Raw genomic sequence first — 23,621 nt, 5'->3', positions numbered from 1 at the left:
AAAATCGAGTGATTTTTGTCTTGACTTTTATGTGAGAACCTACTTAAGGACGCTATTCCAAAGTTTTAAAACAGACACATTCTGCATTTCATAGCATTACTCATTGTATATATGTTTATTAAGTAGATGATTGATTATTATGCATATATTAGCTTAGGTTTCGACTTGATTACTCTATATGCATTGCTAGTGAGAGGTATAGTTAATTTAGAGCATGAATAAGGAAACAATAGTTTTATTTCTTAGTCGTTGTAGTATAGATGAAGTTTGTGAGTACCTTCACTGGAAAACTCTCACGAGACTATAACTTCGTCCACTAGGGAATTCCTAGTGGTTTAAGGCCTTGTTTAGATATGGTCAATGCAATCGACTCAAATAAAAACGAGAGTAGATAGAACTCCATTTTTGGTCACTTATTCTAATTTCTCATCTTTGCTTGAGGACAAACAAAATGCTGTTTGGGGTGGTTTGATAAGAGCCCAAAACTGTAGTTTTAACCCCTTAATAATCATACTTTTAGACCAATTATGTGAGTAATAATTAAGAGTTAACACCGATTAACGTGTTTTATGCATTTCGGGCTTCAAAGTCCATTATGTGCAGAAATGTGCCACTTTAGCGAGATAAAGGAGCAAAGGTCGGTTACTAAGGAGTTCCGTGATTAAAGGCCAAGATTCAAGAAGATAAAGCCTTTCTAAAGCCCGGTCAAAAGCTGAAAAGTCGACGCGGGCAGAAACAGCACACAAGTCAGCAGAACTTCCGAAGGTCGTATCTTTGGACTCAGACCTTGGAATGGGTCCTACCTTATGTCAAAATGACCGGCTCAGAAAGAGCTTTCCAATGGTCTAAGCCTTGACCTAATCAGAGGAGTAGAAGTGGACGAAAAGTCTGTTGAAGCCAACTACAGCTGAAGAGGACTTTTTAGACTGAAAGAATTGGGTTTTGGGCCTGATTCTCTGGCCCAAAACATGGCTCCAAGCCCATGCACGATTTTTGGATCTGAATGTATAAAAACAAAAGCTTAGCTCTTTGTTAATGGTAGATAGTTAGACCTAGAAATAGATTAGATTAGTAGCCTCCATTAATGAATTCTAGATCTAGTTTTTCATGTAGATTAATTAAGTTTAGTTCCATTTCAATTATTGTATTAGATTAAACCTTTGAATCTTGTTCTTCATTTTGATTAGATTAATAAAGTAGTATTTTTATCAATTTCGATTTTTGTCATTTCCATTTCTAGATCTAATTTCAATTCCTGTCCTTATTTCATTTTAGTCATAAAATTAGATTTCATTATTGTTTAATTAAGTAAATTTCAATTCTTTATATCATGTTTAGTTTAAATGTAATCGGAAATGATTGTGTAATGATTCTCGGCTAAACCTCCATTAGAAGGGGTTGAGAAGCCTTGATGAAAGCTTGATTTCGACTATCGTAGAATCGTCGTAATTTCCTTTCTACTCTAGAAACGATTAGTTCACCATGAGAATGGGTTTAATCGTTCACATGCTAGTTATGAATTTGTAGAAATGCCATGTGTAATTAGGGATTAGGAAGAACCAATTGTTCTGCGAAGCAGTTCAATTAGGATTACGACGATTCGTCGTTAATAGGATTAAGTCGAGTTAAGGTGGAATCAATCCCCCTCTAACTCCTTATCATAGAATCAATGTAGTATTCCCTTAGTTGTCCTAATAGTTGACTAGTGCATCTTGTGGGTAGTTGCATCGTAGTCTAGTTGCCTTTTCGTAAATCTCTCATTAGACTTTAAGTAAGAGTACTTATACGAAGAGAACATTAACATGCGGAAGGACTATGAGTGGAACGAATCACTCTACTCCACTATATCTCATAGGATTGAGAGTAGAATCTTTGATAAATATAGGCACATAAGATAGTTGTAGTTTTACTTTCGTATAGAGTTTCATCGCTTCATTTCGTAGGTAAGCTATTCAATTTTATTGTTTATCAAATGGCGCCGCTGCCATCTTAGTTGCACTTTAGCATGGTTTTCATAGTAGAATTAGTCATTTTTAAGTCCCATTAAACCCACCCACCCTTGTTTGATTCATACTATGGTTATCCGTTTCAGCGTTGAAAAATACGACAATAAATTTACACCGAAAGCGACCGGCGCTGTAAAGAGAGCGCACCGCGCCCTATAGTACGGAACACGCGACCCCACCAGACCGTGGCGTGATCCGCCCTATTTTACTGGACCACGAAGCGACCCGCTTAAGTCATCGAAACAAGGAGCGACGCGCTCTATCCGGCGCACACTGCGCCCTCAAAAAATTTTCGGATTTCTACAGGTTTGTTTTGAACCCGATTTTTTTAAAGTTTTTCAGTGTTCTAACTTGTTATTTACACCTGAACACGCGGCGTAAACAAGATGCTATTCATAAAGCGAAGCAAGGGCCGAATCAGGTATTCCTTTCTTCCACACCTCGCATCTCGGTTAGAGGTTTCTACTAGTATATCGAATTGTTTGGAGTGTTGCATGTTTAGTTAAGTTCGACTTAGTCTTGCATGAGATTAAGGTCCGGTCGAAGAAAAACAACTAACGTAATTACACGGCAACGCGTCAACAAACAAGTCTATCTAGTTTCCCACCAACTACACCTCTAGCTACTATTTCACACACACCACCGATATTATGGATGAGAAAAAGAGACTCCTCTCTCGACTTTTATAAAGCTTTGAGCGATAGTCCTAAATCTTGCATCGTTCTAGCGGACCCGGTGGGGATTTTAGATCCCCCAAATATATTTAATTTGTTACCCATTTTTCATGGTTTAGACCATGAAAAACCTTATATCATTACATCGTAGGATTGAACAAGTCCTTATAACATTCCACCATCCTACGGTTGGTGCGGAACAAATTAAATTGAGGGTATTCCCTTTCACCTTAGCCGATAAGGCGTCTTGGTTAACTCGCCAAAAGCCTAATTCTATGGACTCGTGGGCCAAACTTGTTCATTTGTTTATGGAATATTTTTACCCACCCCTAAAGACGGATGAAATGCTTTCCAAGATTCACTTCTTTTCGGCGTAATCCTCATGAATCATTTTGAGGCTTGGAATCGTTTCACCGATCTCCTTATAGAGTGTCCACACCATCACCTAGCAAAAGACACGTTAGTTCGTGCCTTTTCAAAGGACTTCTATACCACCATAAAGAAGTCCTAGAAATAATGAATGGGGGTAGTTTCCTAAGTAAAGGAGCCCCGTGAGGCATATAAATTTTTGGAAGATCGGACTAAAGCGTAATAATAATGGGGGGGTAGTGACGATTACTCCGCTCTGCTAGTTCTTCTTCAACAGTTAAGGCTACCAGTATGTTTGAGGTTAAATCAGATCCTGAGCTTAAAACTCTAATTGAATCCCTCACAAAAAAGGTAGAGGCCATTTCTATACAACAAAAGCCTATCCCCGTCATGAATGTAAATTCAAATCCATGTAGTTTCTGTTGGAGTCCCGAAAGCATCCCGACTCCCTCGGCGCCCTATAGCCTATGAACATTCTTGTTCCATTAATAGTGAACCTAACGCCCCTTGGAGACAAAATCCCAACTTCGGTTGAAGAAATAACCAACAAGTCACACCTACAGGGTACAATAATCAATATGTTAGGCCAACGCACAGTTATAACCAAGCTCCACCACAACAAGGACAGGATCAGGGTAATTATAATAATTATAACAACCAACCGCAACCTCGACAAAGTCAAGCACAAGGTCAATGTAGTTATAATAATTATAATGCTAATAGAGGTATCGTTCCGGTAAATAATAACTATCACAATCCGCCCATAAATAATCAACGCGAGATAGTTCCAGTCACACCACCCGTGACTACTGCACCCACACAACCGGATCGTCTTGACACCTTCATACAAGTGAGCCAATAACTTTTCCAAACCATGGCTCAATCTAACCAACACATTCTACAATCTGTTAATAATTTAAACCAACAGTTAGCCCAAGAGAAAGCCCAACCAAAAGGCGTGTTTCCGTGCCAAGCGATACCCAACCCTAGAACAAAGAAAACCGCAACTCGAGGAGGTAAACGGTAATACTAGTACGGAAACTACAACTGTAGGTGAGCTAAATGCCATCACCACTCTCCGTTCGGAAGAGTGGTTGATAACAAAGTAACTATGCCGATAGTTACCCCATCAAGATTCTCTACACCGGATATCGAACTAGATGCGAAATAGAAACTAAAGAACCTACCACCGTAGAGGTACCGGTTAAACCACAACCTAAGAAACAGAAAGCCAAGGTTACACATCAAGTCGAGCCATACGCTAAATATAGAGCTTAAACCACCGTTCCCTCGAAATTAGCCATGCTAACCGGGGATACTAACTTTGAGGAGATTAGGAACGCGTTTTCAAAAATCTAACGAGAAACCTTCCTTTTCTCGAAGCTATAAAAAGCTACCTAACCACGCTAAGTTTCTTAAGGAGTTCAGGCACTACTAGGCGTAAGACCAACATACCTAAAGACGCTTTTCTTTCTAAGCGAGCAGTTCCCAACTTTATCCGAAAATAATGGAATTGTGAAGTACAAGGACCCGGTCGCCCCATTGCACAATGCACCTTAGGAGATTCTCACACGACGACCGCTTACTAGACACGGGGCTAGTGTTAACTTACTCCCGTTTTATTTGTATAAACAAATAGGTCTAGAGGAGATGCAACCTACTAAAATGACATTGCAATTAGCCGACGGTCTATTAAGTATCTTAAGGGTGTGGTTGAAAACGTCTTTGGTTAAAGTACAAAATTTTTACTACCGGCCGACTTCGTTATCCTCGACATAGAAGTCACTAACGACTCTGTACCTATCATTTTAGGCGCCCCTTCTGCTATCGCCAACGCCGGCTCATAAACTGCCGCGATGGTTCGATGTCCTTGTCCTTTGGCCAACTTTCTATTGAGGTAAATGTTTTCAAAACAAGGACACAGTATCCCGATTCATCTACAAATGGCGAGGTTAGCATGATCGAGAGCTTAGCTCAAGATTACTTCAAAACATGTTTCGGAGAAACAGATTAACAAATTCCTTTCCTTCGAAATTCGACTTTAACAATGACTCCCCGGTAGTAGGCTAAATCGAAAAAGAATTTCTGCAACTCTTTTGCACCGCTTCTTTACCACTTCGTGAGTCCCCCTTTGCCAACAACCATTCATCCCTTGATGCTATGACGGAAGATGAATTTTTCAATCTCTATCCCAGTGATCCTTTTGATCCACCTATTGAGGAATGTCTTGCATATATCAAGATTTCGATGATATGGACTTGAGAGCTCTAGCTGAGAATAATTCACCTTCCATCACCAATATTCCCCACCCTCCACCTTTTCAAAGGAACCTCGAAGTTTGCACTTTCGATCATTTAGTTTCTCCCGTGCTTCATGATTTTTAAATCCACCTAATAAACAAATACTTCCCAAGGATAAACCACTTGACACCTTCATTTTCAGACTTGAGACAGTCCCTAACTACACCATGAATGAGTTTTGTGCTAAACCCACATCCTCATTTTTTCCATGCTTTTTCTCTAAAACTTATCCCAATCCACCATATCTTCCACAACCATTCACTTTTCCACACTTATTCACTAGGACACCCTCTCGTTCAAAGATGAAACATAAGGTGCATGCTCGGTTATGTTATAGGTCTATCCGACTTCGCTTCCATTCCACTAGGCTGCGTCGTAGGAAATCTTGGTGCTTGATTGTGTTTGGATATATTTTCTGTGATATTTATTTATAGAACGATCCACAACTATTTCGGTTGTTGATATATGATAAACTGCATATTCATACATATATTTAGATAAAGTCTCGAGTATCTGACTATAAACGACTCAATTTTTGTGTTTGGTGCATTTCCTTTCATTTCCATATATTGGTGAATGCACCATTCAGTAACGGGCCCTCCCTATGGAGTGTGTGGTTGTAAGTACGGATCCTAAATCCACGGTTCACATAATTCACGTTTTCCACTCTTGCATGTTTTCTTGGTTTTGAGTCATGTTTCTCTATGGTGTGAATTATATCTTTATCTGCTTATTGTTTTCCTTTATATTAAACCTAATTCATAAAAAGTAAAAAAAAGTTTAAAGCTATAAAAAATAGTAATCTAGCAAGTCTCGAATCGACCTTAAAAGACCCAAGTTTTCGTACAATACCAACTTTCGGGTATAGGCCAAACAAAAATTTCAAACTTAAAAAAAGAGTTTTCCAATTTTGTTTTGGGGGTGGTATATTTTGGTATTCATTTCAAATCTTGTTGCCACCCTAAGCCTGTCATGTTTACTCCAAAGAGAGTTTGTGTTAGTTAGCACGTATGTAGTTTAATTGTGCTTCATATTATCATATCATCTTTACAATATTTACGTTATAGAATGCGCCAATTTTTGCCACGTTTCTATGGTAAATTCTTTCCTTATCTCTTTACACTTTGAGGACAAAGCGTCGATTGTTTGGGGGTGGGATAGAAACATTTGCAAAAATTAGACACTTTTAGGACGTAAATTATGCACTTTTATTTATAAAATGTTAAAAATTATAAAAATTAGTTAGTTACATAATTTAATTGTGCTATTGAATTGTTTCATGAACCCCTTCTCCCAAATTGTTTGGGGTGGTATAGAAACACGATGTAAATGTTAAGCACATATTAGGTTGTATATTACGTATTATTTGTCTTAAAAAATTAAAAAAAAAAAAAAAGTTATGCTATACACTTAGGAATATTGGTATTGTTTCTTTCTCTATGCTCTTAATAATCTAGAAGTCTCATGTAGCTTTTGCATTAGAATAGTTTTTAGAAACTTAGGTTAATATGTAGGTAATAATCTTTGCATCTATCTATAAATATATTACATGAGTATCTATGATTGTTTGGCAGTAAGTTTATGAAATCTAGGCTAGAGTACTTATTCTACAAATCCTGTGAGAATATAGTCTAAAGCCTTATATGAGTGAAACATTTGAGAAATGACACAAGGGAGAAGTATATTCCGAATAGAGAAATCACACGTCCACTTGCTTGACCACTATACCATGTCCTAAGAGAGAATTTAGGCCCTTTTTAGATCGATATATTTAGAAATTCTGACCTAAGTATATTTTCCGCTAGTTAAGCCTAATCGAGCCTTTCATTAGCCCTTTCATAAACCACAAATCCTTTACCCTGTTACAAAACAAAACAAAATAAAAAAAAAAAAATTCAACCTACCCAATTTAGATAAGTCTGAGAATAGAATAAGGAAGAAAGAAGAAGAGAAAAACCTGTGTAAACAAAAGTTAGTTAATTGCCTCAGAAAATAAAGAAAAGAAGTTTCCATCCAAAGAAAATAAAAATAAAAATAGAAATAAAATAAAAACTCCAAAAAAATAGAATAAAAGGAGTCAAAAGCCAAAGAAAAAGGAAAAAAAATATGGCTAAGGATGGAAACAAATTGTAGAAGCAAAAGTAAATAACAAGGTTTTCTCTAGTTATATAATATGAAGACTCTATTATCTCAGAGTTGTCCATTTTGAATATCCATTTCCTTCCTTCTTAAACCATCTCCTAATCCCCGCAACACCTAATAAAGACCTCTAGCTCAATTAGGAATAGGTTAGTGGGATAGCAAGTGGCAGATATGTTTGATCAACCGGCTTCCTTTGTGTGTCATTGAGATTGTAAGGTAAAGTATGCCCACTGCACAATGGAGTAGCAAAACTTGAGTGGAAAAATCGAGTGATTATTTTTGTCTTGACTTTTATGTGAGAACCTACTTAAGGACGCTATTCCAAAGTTTTAAACGGACTCATTATTTGCATTTCATAGCATTACTCATTGTATATATGTTTATTAAGTAGATGATTGATTATTATGCATATATTAGCTAGGGTTCGACTTGATTACTCTATATGCATTGCTAGTGAGAGGTATAGTTAATTTAGAGCATGAATAAGGAAACAATAGTTTTATTTCTTAGTCGTTGTAGTATAGATGAAGTTTGTGAGTACCTTCACTGGAAAACTCTCATGAGACTATAACTCGGCCCACTAGGGAATTCCTAGTGGTTTAAGCGCCTTGTTGCGATATGGTCAATGCAATCGCGACTCAAATAAACGAGTAGATAGAACTCCATTTTTGGTCACTTATTCTAATTTCTCATCTTTGCTTGAGGACAAGCAAAATGCTGTTTGGGGGTGGTTTGATAAGAGCCCAAAACTGTAGTTTTAACCCCTTAATAATCATACTTTTAGACCAATTATGTGAGTAATAATTAAGAGTTAACACTGATTACGTGTTTTTATGCATTTCAGGCTTCAAAGTCCATTATGTGCAGAAATGTGCCACTTTAGCGAGATAAAGGAGCAAAGGTCGGTTACTAAGGAGTTCTGTGATTAAAGGCCAAGATTCAAGAAGATAAAGCCTTTCTAAAGCCCGGTCAAAAGCAGAAAAGTCGACGCGGGCATAAACAGCACACAAGTCAGCAGAACTTCCGAAGGCCGTATTTTTGGACTCAGACCTCGGAATGGGTCCTACCTTATGTCAAAATGACCGGCTCGGAAAGAGCTTTCCAATGGTCTAAGCCTTGACCCAATCAGAGGAGTAGAAGTGGACGAAAAGTCTGTTGAAGCCAACTGCAGCTGAAGAGGACTTTTTAGACTGAAAGAATTGGGTTTTGGGCCTGATTCCCTGGCCCAAAACATGGCTCCAAGCCCATGCACGATTTTTGGATCTGAATGTATAAAAACAAAAGCTTAGCTCTTTGTTAATGGTAGATAGTTAGACCTAGAAATAGATTAGATTAGTAGCCTCCATTAATGAATTCTAGATCTAGTTTTTCATGTAGATTAATTAAGTTTAGTTCCATTTCGATTATTGTATTAGATTAAACCTTTGAATCTTGTTCTTCATTTTGATTAGATCAATAAAGCAGTATTTTTATCAATTTCGATTTTTGTCATTTCCATTTCTAGATCTAATTTCAATTCCTGTCCTTATTTCATTTTAGTCATTAAATTAGATTTCATTATTGTTTAATTAAGTAATTTTCAATTCTTTATATCATGTTTAGTTTAAATGTAATCGGAAATGATTGCGTAATGATTCTCGGCTAAACCTCCATTAGAGGGGGTTGAGAAGCCTTGATGAATGCTTAATTCCGACTATCGTAGATTCGTCGTAATTTCCTTTCCACTCTAGAAACGATTAGTTCACCATGAGAATGGGTTTAATCGTTCACATGCTAGTTATGAATTGGTAGGAATGCCATGTGTAATTAGGGATTAGGAAGAACCAATTGTTCTGCGAAGCAGTTCAATTCAGATTACAACGATTCGTCGTTAATAGGATTAAGTCGAGTTAAGGAGGAATCAATCCCCCTCTAACTCCTTATCATAGAATCAACGTAGCATTCCCTTAGTTGTCCTAATAGTTGACTAGTGCATCTTGTGGGTAGTTGCATCGTAGTCTAGTTGCCTTTTCGTAAATCTCTCATTAGACTTTAAGTAAGAGTACTTATACGAAGAGAACATTAACATGCGGAAGGACTTGGAGTAGAACGAATCACTCTACTCCACTATATCTCATAGGATTGAGAGTAGAATCTTTGATAAATATAGGCACATAAGATAGTTGTAGTTTTACTTTCGTATAGAGTTTCATCGCTTCATTTCGTAGGTAAGCTATTCAATTTTATTGTTTATCAATACTCCAGGAGCAGAAGTATGAGTTCTGTATCTTGGAGTTTTTGCTTAACATGATTAGGGGAGTGAGAAAGTCTATTGCACCTCTCCCTGTTTTGATAACCAAGATCATGCTGAAGTTGAGAGCGACTCCGACGTCTGATAGGATTTGCCTCACCCTACACCGAAATCTTCGGATTTATAAGGAGTGTATCCAACAAGTTTGGAGGTTGCCTTAGGATAGGGTAGTCGACGAGGAGGACGTCGGAAATGAGAATGACTCGGAGGATGAGGAGGACTTGACATGTTTTGATGCTGATGCCTTGGAGAGGTGTTGGTTAGATGCAGAACGCATGGCTGTGATTCATCGTGGCATGCGTTCACTCAATACTATCTGTGAAGACCTCCGGATTCGACAGGCTACTATGCACCATAACTTCGAGATTCGTACCCAGCGAGAGGATGAGCGGTGGGAACAGATGAGGGCTGAGCTGGAATCTCAGCGCCAGTTTCGAGCCGATATGCTTGCACGCTTTACACCTCACGGGAATTCTCCTTCTGAGGATACATCATCGAGGCACGAGTGTCGTCTCCGAAAGACGAATGGTGCTGGCCCATCGGGAGCTCAGGAGCCATCTCCTGAGCATGTGCCCTCCGCTACCAGTACCGACGTGTTTAGGGATAGTATAGCTTGATGATTTTTATTTGTAGTTTTATTATTGTTAGTTATTTTAATGTAAGTTTTAATTCTGTAATTTGAATTTTGTAGTGAAATGTACTTTGAATGAAAATTTTAATATAATGCGGTTATTTTCATTGTGCGTGGTTGTTTAATATTGATCCCACCTTCCCAAATTGTTTGGGGGTGGTATTATTTATCCCAACATGATTTTTATATGACCCTCATTTCTAGAAGTTATTTCGGAGTTAAGGTGAGAATATTGCCGATATGGGCATATCTATGAATAAATATGGGGTAGGATGAAATCTCGATAAGTTAGGTAGTTTTATCCTAAATTCAACCTAAAAGATACTAGGGTTGTTTTTAGAATCAAGAATATGAGTTGTTTCCGCTTTCGGGTTTGAAAATTTTAGTATTTCCGGAAATTGCCGTAAAAGCTTTTTGGCAACTTCCCGATTCGTTTTTGCAACTTAAAACCTATAAAAACTTTATTCATTCTACACTCACAACCCACACTACACCTAACTTCCATCTCTCACCTTTCACTCCCACGTTTCTCGTTGTTCTTCACCATTTTCACAAATCAGCACCTCGGAGCGCACCTGCGCCCTAAGCCATTGTCAGAAATTTTACACTAAGCACACCTACGCTTAGGAGGAGCGCACCTGCGCCCTGACCTCCGTAGATCATAAATTTCCAGTTTTCTGCAGGTTGTTCCCGGATTAGTTGTAGCTGTTCCAGAGGGTCGTTCTGAGATGACATCTCCTACAATAATACCGGAACAGTCTTTCGAAGATTTGTTCCAAAGCACTACTTATGGTGCTTGGTTTTGCGAGGTGATCACATACGTAGGCTGGGAACCGCTTATGGTAAGACCTGATGAACTTTATTCTCCAGCACTTGCATCTTATTTTAATGATAATTGCATTTTCTTTGAGAGACCGGATGGAGAACAAGTGTTCTTCATCAACACTAATGATGAACCAATGGAAATTACCAGGTTCTTGCTAGCATTTGTTCTTGGACTTGCTATGCCTGCTGAAATACAAGACCCATGGTGCTATTGGGTAGATAATATGCATGTCTACACTATGAGTTTTTGCATGAGTCGTATGGGGTAGGCATTTTCCGTATCGAAGACCAAGGAGAATATAACGTCGCCTTTGGTAGCCTGTCCATGAACATAGGAACTGTTATGTTTTGGATCATGCTAAACATTTTAGGGGAATGGCGTTTTTCTTCTGTGAATGATGCCACTTGCAGCGTCTTCCTTGCTTTAGCCACGGGACGTATGTGCCATGACCTTCCCAGAACCTTGATGTCTAGTTTAATATGAGCCCATAGCATGAGGCATAAGTACCTTCTTATGCCTATTCTAATTTCCCGTATTATGCTATGTTTCTTCCCTGTTTTTTGTACACGTTTCACGAATTAGATTACGGTCAACACTGTGCGACCCACCAATAGTATTATTTGATTTTTTTGTGCAATGACTTGGCAAGGGTGGAGGATACAACCTCATCAGGTTGCACCCTACACCTCGTCAGACCAAGTGGTGCTTAATAGGTTAGCAATAATAGATGATAAATGGTGGGAAGCCTGGCAAATTATCATGGCATGGCAGGACGCGAAGGAACCTCACTTCTTTATAGAAGAAGAGGATGAAGAATAAAAGCGGGAGATAAGGTCAGTTTTTAATTCCAGTTAGTGTCTGCTTATGTCCTAAGCAATTTTATTCTTGTTAACCCCATAATGGGTGGAACTCTTATAGAGTTGCGTCAGTTTTCTTTTCTATATTAGTATGTTCTAACCTTGTTTTGCAGATGTTCCAGAATTTCACGCGTTTCCATGGTATTTTTCTACCCTCTTTATTTAAATGCTTTGAGGACAAAGCATGCTTCTTGTTTGGGGGCATAGAAACACGTGTAATTAAGGCATCTGTTAGGATATAGATATGTATAATATGCATTTGTTTTCAAGTTAAAAATTTCAAAAATATAAATAAATAAGTTTATGCTATACACTTAGGAATATTGGTATTATTTTCTTTCTATGCTCTTAACAATCTAGAAGTCTCAACGTAGCTTTTGCATCGAATAATTGTTAGAAACTTAGGTTAATATGTAGGTAATAATCTTTGCATCTATCTATAAATATATTACATGAGTATCTATGATTGTTAGCAATGAAAGTTTCTGAAATCTAGGCTAGAGTACTTATTCTACAAATCCTGGAGAATATAGCCTAAAGCCTTATATGAGCGTAAAACATTTGAGAAATGACACAAGGGAGAAGTAAAATCTGGATAGAGAAATCACACGCCCACTTGCTTGATCACTATACCATATCCTAAGGGAGAATTTAGGCCCTCTTTGGATCGATATAGCCAGAAATTCAAACCTATGAATTATTAAACGCTTAGTAAGCCCTCGAGCCTTTCTTTAGCCTTCCATAAACCACAATTCCTTTACCCTCGTTACAAAAACAAAACAAAATAAAAATTCAACTTACCCAATCTAAAATAAGTCCTGAGAATAGAATGAGTGAAGAAAGAAGAAGGGAAAAACTTGTGTAAACAAAAATTAGTTAGTTGTGAGGAAAAAAAAAGAAGTTTCCATCCAAGGAAAAGAAAAAGAAAAAAAAAAAATAAAAACTCCAAAAATAGAATAAAAAGGGAGTCAAAAAGCCAAAGAAAATAAAAAGAAAAATATGGCTAAGGATGGAAACAAAGTATAGAAGCAAAAGAAAATAACAAGGTTTTCTCTAAGTTACATAATATGAAGACTCTATTATCTCAGACTTGTCCTTTTGAATATCCATTTCCTTCCTTCTTAAACCATCTCCTAATCCCCCATGAACACCTAATAAAGACCTCTAGCTCAATTAGGAATAGGTTAGTGTGATAGTAAGTGGCAGATGTGTTGATCGACCGGCTTCCTTATGTGTTATTGAGATTGTAAGGTAAAGTGTGCCCATCATGCAAGACCGGAGTAGCAAGACTTGAGTGGAAAAATCAGAGTGTTGTATCTTGACTATTATTGTGAGAACCTACTTAAGGACGCTATTCCGAGTTTCAGAAACAGACCTATTAATGCATTTCATAGTATTACTCATTGTATATATGTTTATTCGTAGATGATCGATTATTATGCATATATTAACTTAGGTTTCGACTTGATTATTCTATATTCATTGCTAGTGAGATGTATAGTTAATTTAGAGTATGAATAAGGAAACAATAGTTTTATTTCTTAGTTGTTGTAGTATAGATGAAGTTTGTGAGTACTTTTAGTGGAAAACTCTCACGAGGCTACAACTCGTCCACTAGGGAATTCCTAGTGGTTTAAGGCCTTGTTGCATATAGTCAATGCAAAGGCACTCAGCGAAACGAGATTAGTTAGAACTCCATTTTTGGTCACTTATTCTAATTTCTCATATTTGCTTGAGGACAAGCAAAATGCTGTTTGGGGGTGGTTTGATAAGAGCCCAAAAACTGTAGTTTTAACCCTTAACAATCGTACTTTTAGACCATTTATGTGAATAATAAGTAAGAGTTAATACTGATTACGTGTTTTTATGCATTTCAGGCTTCAAAGTCCATTATGTGCAGAAATATGCCACTTTAGCGAGATAAAGGAGCAAAGGTCGGTTGCTAGGGAGTTTTGTGATTAAAGGCCAATTTTCAAGAGGACAAAGCCTCTGTAAAGCCCGGTCAAAAGATGAAAAGTCAAAGTCCACGCGGGCGTAAAGCTTGATGCACAAAGTCGTGAGAACTTCCGAAGACCATATCTTTGGACTCAGACCTCGGAATTGGGCCTACCTTACGTCAAAACGACCGGCTCGGAAAGAGATTTCCAATGGTCTAAGTCTTGACCTAATCAGAGGAGTAGAAGTAGACGAAAAGTTTGTCAAAGCCAACTCTAACTGAAGAGGCCTTTTTGGACTGAAAGAATTGGGTTTTGGGCTTGATTCTCTGGCCCAAAACATGGCTCCAAGCCCATGCATGATTTTGGATCTAAAACATATAAAAACAAAGAAAAGCTTAGTTCTTAGGTTATCTAGTTATATTTAGAAAACTAGTTCCTTGTAATGGTAGCTAGGGTTAGATTAGAATAGCTTCTAGATCTAGTTTTAATGGTTTTTAATTAAGTTTAGTTTCATTTCATTCCTTGTTTTAGATTAAACCTTTAAAATATTTTTATTCATTTGATTAGATTAATAAAATAGTTTATTATTATTCAATTCGTTTGTGTTTTGCCATTTCATTTATAGATCTAGTTTAAATTCTTGTTGATATCATTTCTTAATTATTAATTAGATTTCAAGTATTGTTTGTTAAATTAGTAAAGTTGGAATCTTGATATTATGTTTAGTTTAGATTCATATGGAAATGATTGCGGAATGATTCTCGGCTAAACCTCTATTAGAGGGGATTGAGAAGCCTTGATGAAAGCTTGATTCCAATTATCGTTGAGTCGTCGTAATTTCTATTCCACTCTAGAAACGATTAATTCACCATGAGAATGGGTTTAATCGTTCACATGCTAGTTATGAATTGGTAGAAGTGCCATGTGTAATTAGGGATTAGGAAGAACCAATTGTTCTAGCGTGTAGAGTTCAATTCGATTACTGACGATTCGCCGTTAGTAAGTTAAGTTGAGTTAAGGTGGAATCAATCCCCTAATTCCTTATCATAGAATCAACGCAAAGACATTAAGTAGTTAATTAGTCGTATCTTGTGGGTAGTTGCATCGTAGTTATAATTCGTAAATCTCTCATTAGACTTTAGTTAAGATTATTTATACTTAGATAACATTACTATGTGAAAGAACTAGGAGTGGAACGAACTTCCTACTCCACTATATCTGTTCAATAGATAGATAGTAGAACAATCTTTGATAAACTAGGCACGTAATCTCGTTTAGTTTTACTTACGTTTTGAGTTTTATCGTTCATTTCGTAGGTAAACTATCATTTTTACGTTTATCAATATACAATCATCTATCTAAAGATACATCATTAACCAACACATTACCATAATTATATTAATTAAGGCTTTCTTTGCGTGTCCCTAAAATCATGTTGTATCTATGTCTTACCTAGTTTCTCTGGCTACCACAATCGCTTTCCAACGCCGAACATGTACATCCACATGCCTCCCCTTACATAATGAACCACTCCGTGCGTAACTACCCTGAGCAGGATGCCGCACACAAGGTAACCATCACACGAAAGCCATTATGTAAGTACTGCCATTATTCGGTATAAAATATCGCGCGTCTCGTTCTAATTTTGTGAACGGAATAATCAAGCCACTATTCGGCTATGCCAGAAGGGCCATTCAGATTTACTGAAATGCCAGAAGGGCCAATCCAATTACTTTCGCCTAAAGGGCCATTCAAATTCAGTGAAACGCCAGAAGGGCTAATCACATTACTTATGCCCGAAGGGCCATTCAGATTCACTGAAATGCCAGAAGGGCCAAATCCCATGAGTTGTGGTAGCTAGGTTCTAGGATTTTCGTTACGTAATTTATTCAAGTGTCATACCTTTATAGCTCATAATAATTCCACTATATCACGTGCAGGTCAAATACCTTATTGTACTAAGCCACAATAGTTAGAAATATCTCAATACATCTCATAACAACTTTTATTCTTTCACGTGCCAATATATTATTGCACTACGCCACAATCCCGTGGGAAATATCCATAAATACTCTACTAGCATCTCACAGATAAAATAATGGAGTGTCTATACATTTATTTCTCCAAAACTATTACATTTAATATATATATCCCAACGTATTATATAACGTCACAATTGCTTCAAACGTATCGCATACATTTTTATAGCATTTTAGGAATATTACATCTCCTAAAGTTTCTATCTCGTCCCGTGTCAAAAATATACACAATATCAACATCAAATCTTTCCTAGATAATGACAACCAAATTTATACAAGCTTCGACAATATTTTATTACTACATTTGTCCATATTCTTAAATATGTGAAAAACTGGAAAAAGTCAACATTCCACAGTCAACGGTCAAAGGTCAAAGTCAACAATCAAAGTCCAAGTCAAAGTCAACACATCTTTGTCAAAGTCAAACTGTCATTTCCATGTTCAACAGGTTCAAGGCCATAGCCATGGTTCATGGCTAAGGGCAAAGTGCATGGCTCATGGGCTCATGACCAAGGTAATGGTTCGGACCCAACTGGCCAAGCCCAAACCTTAGAACCCGAAAGTCTAAATGTTGAAAGACCCATTTGGATCTCTATTAAGTCCTATGGACTGCCCCAAGCAATCAAGCTAAATTGGCCCAACAACTTAAAATAAAACTGGGCCCAATCAAAACAAATGAAACTGTCCCATGGAACTTAATCTAGAACTGGCCCAACAACTTAAAACAAAACTGGGCCCAATCAAAACAAATGAAACTGGCCCATGGAACTTAATCTAGAACTGGCCCAACAACTTAAAACAAAACCGGGCCCAATAAAAAAATTAGATTTCGGTCCAAACAAAACCAAAAGCTTTGGCCCAAAGCCCAAGCCCAGCCGGTCATCTTCTTCCTCCAGCAGCCTCCACCACCAGCTTGCGCGCCTGGTTCTCCTCCTCCAACTTTATCACATCGGTTTGACTCAATTTGAAAAACCCAACACCTTTAATAAAACCAAAAACTCCAATTAGTTAAATCAAACCCCTTCCTCCAAAGTAGATCTGGACCATCCGCCATTAATGGCTTCTATCACCTCCGACAGCCCCCACACACTCAAACACACCCCCTTCAATCGACAACCAACACAACTACATTATAAATTTCATTGAATCCTTCCTCTACACTAGATCGACATCTCATCCGCCATTAACAGAGCTTCGATAGCTCCCCTTTACCACCCTCACACACACTACACGACCCCCATCACCAACAATCCCTGCAAATACACAACCAAAACCCACCAACCAACAACAAAGTTTGAAATAAAACTGGGCGCCGCCATTAACACTCCTCTGGAACTTCTGCAGCACTCACCCATAAACCCCGACAGCATACCCAACACTCAATCGACCCAACATTAACCCTTAATCAACCAACACAATAATATACATAACAAACGTTGGTTTGGCTCGCGCTGCCATTGACGCTCTGTCGAGCTTCAACAGTTCAAATAAAAATAGCCACACCGCCACAGTATTACAGTTCGACAGTTCTATATAAAATTTTAGAGTTTTAAGTTTTAACAACACGACAGATTTCAACCGAAAAGAAATCGATAGTAACGAGGATTTTATAAAATAAATCCATAAAATATCTACTCACCTGTATTAAAACCCGACGAATCCCTCATCGTCCAAATTGTCGCGCTCCAACGCTCGAGCAAACAAGCCGCTTCCATTTTTATTATTATTTTTTTATCTCAAAACCTTATTCTCTAGAACAATGTGATTATATACTTGGGATTGAAACCCAAGCCCAATACAGACTCAAGACCAGAAATCAGGCCCACGTATCCCAAATCCAATCCACCGAATTTTAAATAAATAATTAAATTAATTAATAAAATAAATAAATACGTATTTTAAATACGGGCGTTACAATGTTACACATCCATAATAATAATTTTTTTTCCGATAACTTCATCCATAATAAATTCATACACATGAAGTCTACTCTCATGAATTAATTAAGTACATACTATTTACCAAAAAAGATGGTAGGAAAAAACAAAACAAAACAAAACAAAAAGTTAGGAGAAGATAGAATCCAACTACACCTATCAATTGAGAATTGAAGTAGCTTTGTAAATTGAGAAGTAGCTTCTTTTACTTCATGTTTAGGAACAATCTCCTCTAGGGTTGTCTTCTCTTTTAGCACTATATTCCGAGTCTCTTTGCCATTGATTATTTTGTCCTACACGCATTCTAGAGCAAGAGCTTGATCAAGCATTCCCATAAATGTAGAAGAACATGATCCATCAGTGGCAGGGCTTATCATATCATATATATACTTGGATCTGATTATTCCTGAACAACTAATTAAGGAAGTATATCCTTGATTTGGACCATCATTAACAATAAATGGTGCCATTTATTTGTTCTTGATACCGATCAGGAGAAACTAATAAAGGACCTCACATTTTTTCGTCATTCATTTGAACCTGTTGCACATGAATTGAGTTTGCTTGCGGCATTAGCTCAAGCTCAGATTGGTAGTAAACAATCTGATGTTGAAAATTACGCATAATCCTATGAGACCATCCGGCCAACTAGATCTTTCGCATGAGCATCGACCTCTTATATTATACCACGCGCATCGCTTCATCTTTTTCAATTCGTACTAAATTTATATTGTTTGTTGCATCTTGGATAACTATTTAGAAATTTGACTTAGGGGTTGAATTTCATGGAGTTGCGATGTGTGACAAGGATCACAAACAAACTTGGCCACTAATATATATCACTACTGAAAGAGCTCTTAGACGACCTAGATGTTTAAAACATCAATTGAAGTTGGAGGGCAAGGGAAGAGCTAGTAGGTGATGCAGTGGCTGCTAAATTTCTTCTAAAAGATCTGATTATTAAAGATGAAGTGGAGTGTTTTAACCATGGAGTGGTTCCTCGATTCATTCATGATCTTACTTGGCCTCCTAAACGTTAAAAAATTAAGTAATGAAAAAAAATTAAAGATGAAGAGGAGTATTTTAACCATGGAGTGTGGTTCTTTGATTCATTCATGATCTTAATTACTTGACTTCTTAAATGTTAAAAAAAATTAAGTAAACAATGTTAAATTAGTTATACTAGCGAAAATGAAATTGTTTTAATGAAAAAAAAAACTCAACTTTAGTGTTTTCTTTAAAATTGATGTTTTCTTTAAAACCCATTCTATATTAAAAAAAAATTGTTGTTTTCTTTAAAACATCATATTCCACATATGTAGCGTTTTCACTCTAAAAAGTAAATTTCCACTTCAAATGCATTTTTCTTTAATTGAAAACTACAAGTAATTGATAAAGAATTTCATCCCACAATTAAGTGTGGGTGAAACATGCACAAATCAAAACACAGTTATATAAAGAGGAAAATTTGCACATTTTGTCTTAAAAAATCCCTCTCGATCACTAAAAACTTTTTGCTACATATAAACAACAAAGATACAAATTTTCATCTAAAAATGTGGATGCAAAAGACAAAAGAAAAAATAAGTGAAAAAGTACTTGCGAACTCTCTAGCCGAGGAAAAACATTCATTCAACAAAATCGGCATTGAGATCGAGTGCATGCATTGAAGCAATTGGTCTAGCAACAAATTTGTAAATCATAATGGGAGCTCATTAATATACCGTTGTGATTTCAAATTTACAATTTGGTCCATGAAACAAAAAAATGTGCAATTAGTACGATAAACTTTTTATTTATTTCAATTTGGTTGCGCCAACTTGGTTGCTTACTTACCCCTCTCGGTATCAAGCCGTTGTAGTACACCCAAAAGTTACCCACTTGTTTTTGGGATATTATGCAAACGGAGCCAGTGGTCACAAATATGGTTCATACAAGTACCTATTACATTCTTACATAACCAAGACATATGGTCTACAGGTTGGTTTGCTTCTCTATAATAGTAAACATAGCTCAATCTCTCAAAGAATGTACTTTGGTATTTATTTTTTTCCACTAAGTTTCTACACATCCAAGGAGGCGCCTCAATGGATTTTAGAATCTTGATTGCCCTCAAAGAGTCAGAAGCCACTTTAACTTTTCTTTGACCAATAGTCCTAGCTCCTTCCAAGCCTTCTAAAATGGCTAGTGATTCTTGGAATAGAGCTGATGGTTTATTAATGATAAGCCAATAAGACATTGCCTTCACAGTCCCTCATTAGCACTATCTGGCTTATCTGGGTTGAGGAGGATTTCATCATTTCTTGGTTTGCTCCATGAACCATAGAACAAAATCTCGTAATATGGGGGAATATCGACCCTCAATTTCTTGATATAAATCAGCAATATATTGCCCTATGTGTTGAAATTTAACAATTGGATATTTGCAAAAATTGACGATATATCAAAATTTATTGTAAAAAATTGACGATAATGAAAATATCCATGCCAATTACGAAATTACCATGCAAATCAATGAAAGGAAAATCTTGAATTCGATTGGCATAAACTCATAAAGTTAGGAGGATTAATTGGGAACCATAAAGAAGAAGTAGGTGATTGATTCATAGAAAGAAAATAGAAAAAAATAAATGAAAAAAAACTAAAAAGATTGAATGAAAGAAAACTATTTAATTATTTGATTGATTGTATGTTGATTGGTGGGTTGATGGATATGATTTCACTCTAAAAAATATATTGCCCTATGTGTTGAAATGGAGGGGTTGTTCTTTGAGAAGAATATATTGTTATTGTAGATCGAAGAATAAGATGAGCACATTTTGAGATGGAGAAGATGAGTAGTTGAGTTGAAAACTTTATTTGGAGTTCGTTGGTACCAAAAAAAAAAAGGTGTAGGTATCCAAGATAAAAGAATAAAGTTGGGAGTGTTACGAGATATTGAGAAGTTGTCACATCACCCCAAGCTTTTGTGAGGAAATATCAGGCGATATGTTTAAAATATCAAGTTATCGTGAACATATCGTGATATTTGAGGATAAATCGACAATATTGCAGATATAACACTAGAAAATATCAAATGCATATCATTGATATCCTCATATTTTTTGTTGAGATCTCGATATATATTGCGATATTTTGTACTATGCCATGAACACCACATATGATTCATCCTTGACATGATCCTTCTACTAACATGTATAGTTGTATGTAGCTAACCAGTTTGGGTCCTTCTTCTTATTCCTTTCCCTCCAAAAACCATGGATGATTGCAGCACAAACAAGGGCTCTAATGGTTTCAAACTTGAGTGACTTGAACTTACATATTCTAAGGGTCGAATACTGTAAATACCAAATTGAGTCTATTTAGGACTCACTATAATATCATACCAAATGAGATTAGAACTAGGCTAATCTAAGATGAATGAGGGAGATTTTGGGTGTTTGTTAATGGTTGCTCTCCTTAGTGGAAGATGTCTACGTATCCGGTTAGAAGGAAGGATCCAGAATCAAGCCAATATATAGTTATAGGGTTGGCTTTTATAGATCTGGTGTGAGGATTTGAGTCATGATAACTATATTAACCATATTCATGGAAGGACCATAGTATGTATTGGGCCCAGAGAATAGGCCCAAGACCATACTAGGCCCCAAGAAGTAAACCTAAAGAGGGAGATATAAAAGGAAAAGGGGGAGGCAGCTAGAGGAGGAGGAGAAAAAGAGAAAGGGGAGGTGAACTACGGCGGCTTGATCCTGAAATGGGCACGTAGGCAACCTAATGGGTGCAGCCGATCCAAAATAGAGCTGGAATACGAGTAAAGATATAGGTCGCGGTAACTGGGTGCGGAAAATGGCACCGTTTGTGGGGAATTCGAACAAAAGGTTGCAGTGATCCACCAGCGACCTCGACCTCATGGCCCATTACCTTCTTTTTTCGCTGATTCTTTCAAATCCAACAAATCTCAAATCGGAAAGACTTAGATTACTGTGATTGAAGGTGGATCTGATGGTGACGTGCTGATTTTTCCAGATATGGTTAAATATAAGAATTTGAGTACTGAAGAAGTTGATGAGTTCGTGAAAGAAGTGTTGGTTAATAAGAAAACACGGTCGAAGCAATTGTCGGAGGAGTTGAGTGGTTTTCATGTGTTAATTTGTTTGTGCTCCTGCTAGTCGCGATAAGAGATGTGGTGTTTGTGGACCGGTGTTAGTTGATAAACTTAAAGAGGAAATTGGGTTGCGTGGACTTAAGGGTGAAGTATTTGTTTGTTTGTGCTCCTGCTAGTCGCGATAAGAGTTGTGGTGTTTGTGGACCTGTGTTAGTTGATAAACTTAAAGAGGAAATTGAGTGGCGTGGACTTAAGGGTGAAGTATTTGTCAGACCTTGTTCTCATGTTGGTTGGTGGTTGATGTTGGGTGGTGGTGCTCCGATCAGATCTGGTGGTCAGTGGAGAGATGGGTGGAGAAGATAGGGAAATGGGTCGGTCTGGACCTATTTCAGATCTTGGCGAAATGGGCTTATTTGGAGGTTGTGCCTCTTAGCTATTTGGGCTATGGAGCAGTGTGTGGACTTATGGAGTGTGGGGGATGGCGTAGTATGGGAACTGGGGGTGCAACAAATGGGCATTGGTGGACTAGTAGGGGGTGGACAGTGATAGCGGGATAGGTGTACCACCTTGGGTTTGTGCGAGGATGTTAAAAAGGGGTTTGACAATCACGCCGAGTATGGCCAGAATGGTGACGGGTCTAACAAGGGGCAGCATAACACCCTCCTTTGGGTTATTGGTGATTTTAATGTTGGTAGAGCATTCAACGTAACGACATCGACGATGAGGAAGTTGGAGACAAAGGAACAATGAGATCAATATATTGGGGCTGAGATCGACGACTTGGAGCGTCTGAATACGGATGGTTACAGAGAAAGAGAAAGATCCGTGGTACCGTGGAACAGAGTGGAGATTAAGCTGGTATCGAGAGATAGATCCATCTCACCTTCTAAGCCAGAGAACGGGGGGGATGAGCCCTTCATGAACCGCAGTGTCCGAATCAAGCTTGGGGCAAAATGAGTTGCCTCGAAGCCAGAGAACGGGGGAGGGGGGGGGGGAATCAAACTTAGGGCAAAATAAGTTGCCTCGAAGCCAAAGAATAGGGGGGGGGGGGTGGCGGATGAGCCCTTCGTGGACCACAATGTCTAAATCAAGCTTGGAGCAAAATGAGTTGCCTCTAAGCCAGAGAACGAGGGGGGGGGGGGGCGCATGAGCCATTCGTGGACCGCAGTCTGAATCAAGCTTGGGGCAGAATGAGTTGCCTCTAACCCAGAGAATGGGGGAATGAGCCCTTGGTGGACTGCAGTGTCCGAATCAAGCTTGGGGCAGAATGAGCTGCGTTTAAGCTAGAGAATAGGGGAATGAGCTCGTCAGGGACCTCAGTGTCCAAATCAAGCTCAGGGCAAAATAAGTTGCCTCAAAGCTAGAGAATTGGGGGGATGAGCCCTTCGTGAACCGCAGTGTCCGAATCAAGCTTGGGGCAAAATGAGCTGCCTCTAAGCCAGAGAATGGGGGAGATGAGCCCTTCGTGGACCGCAGTGTCCAAATCAAGCTTAGGGCAAAAGGAGCTG

Source organism: Coptis chinensis, chromosome 6, assembly GCF_015680905.1.
Source record: "Coptis chinensis isolate HL-2020 chromosome 6, ASM1568090v1, whole genome shotgun sequence".
NCBI lineage: Eukaryota > Viridiplantae > Streptophyta > Magnoliopsida > Ranunculales > Ranunculaceae > Coptis > Coptis chinensis.
The sequence above is the reverse complement of the archived record's forward strand: the minus strand, read 5'-3'. Positions refer to the sequence as shown.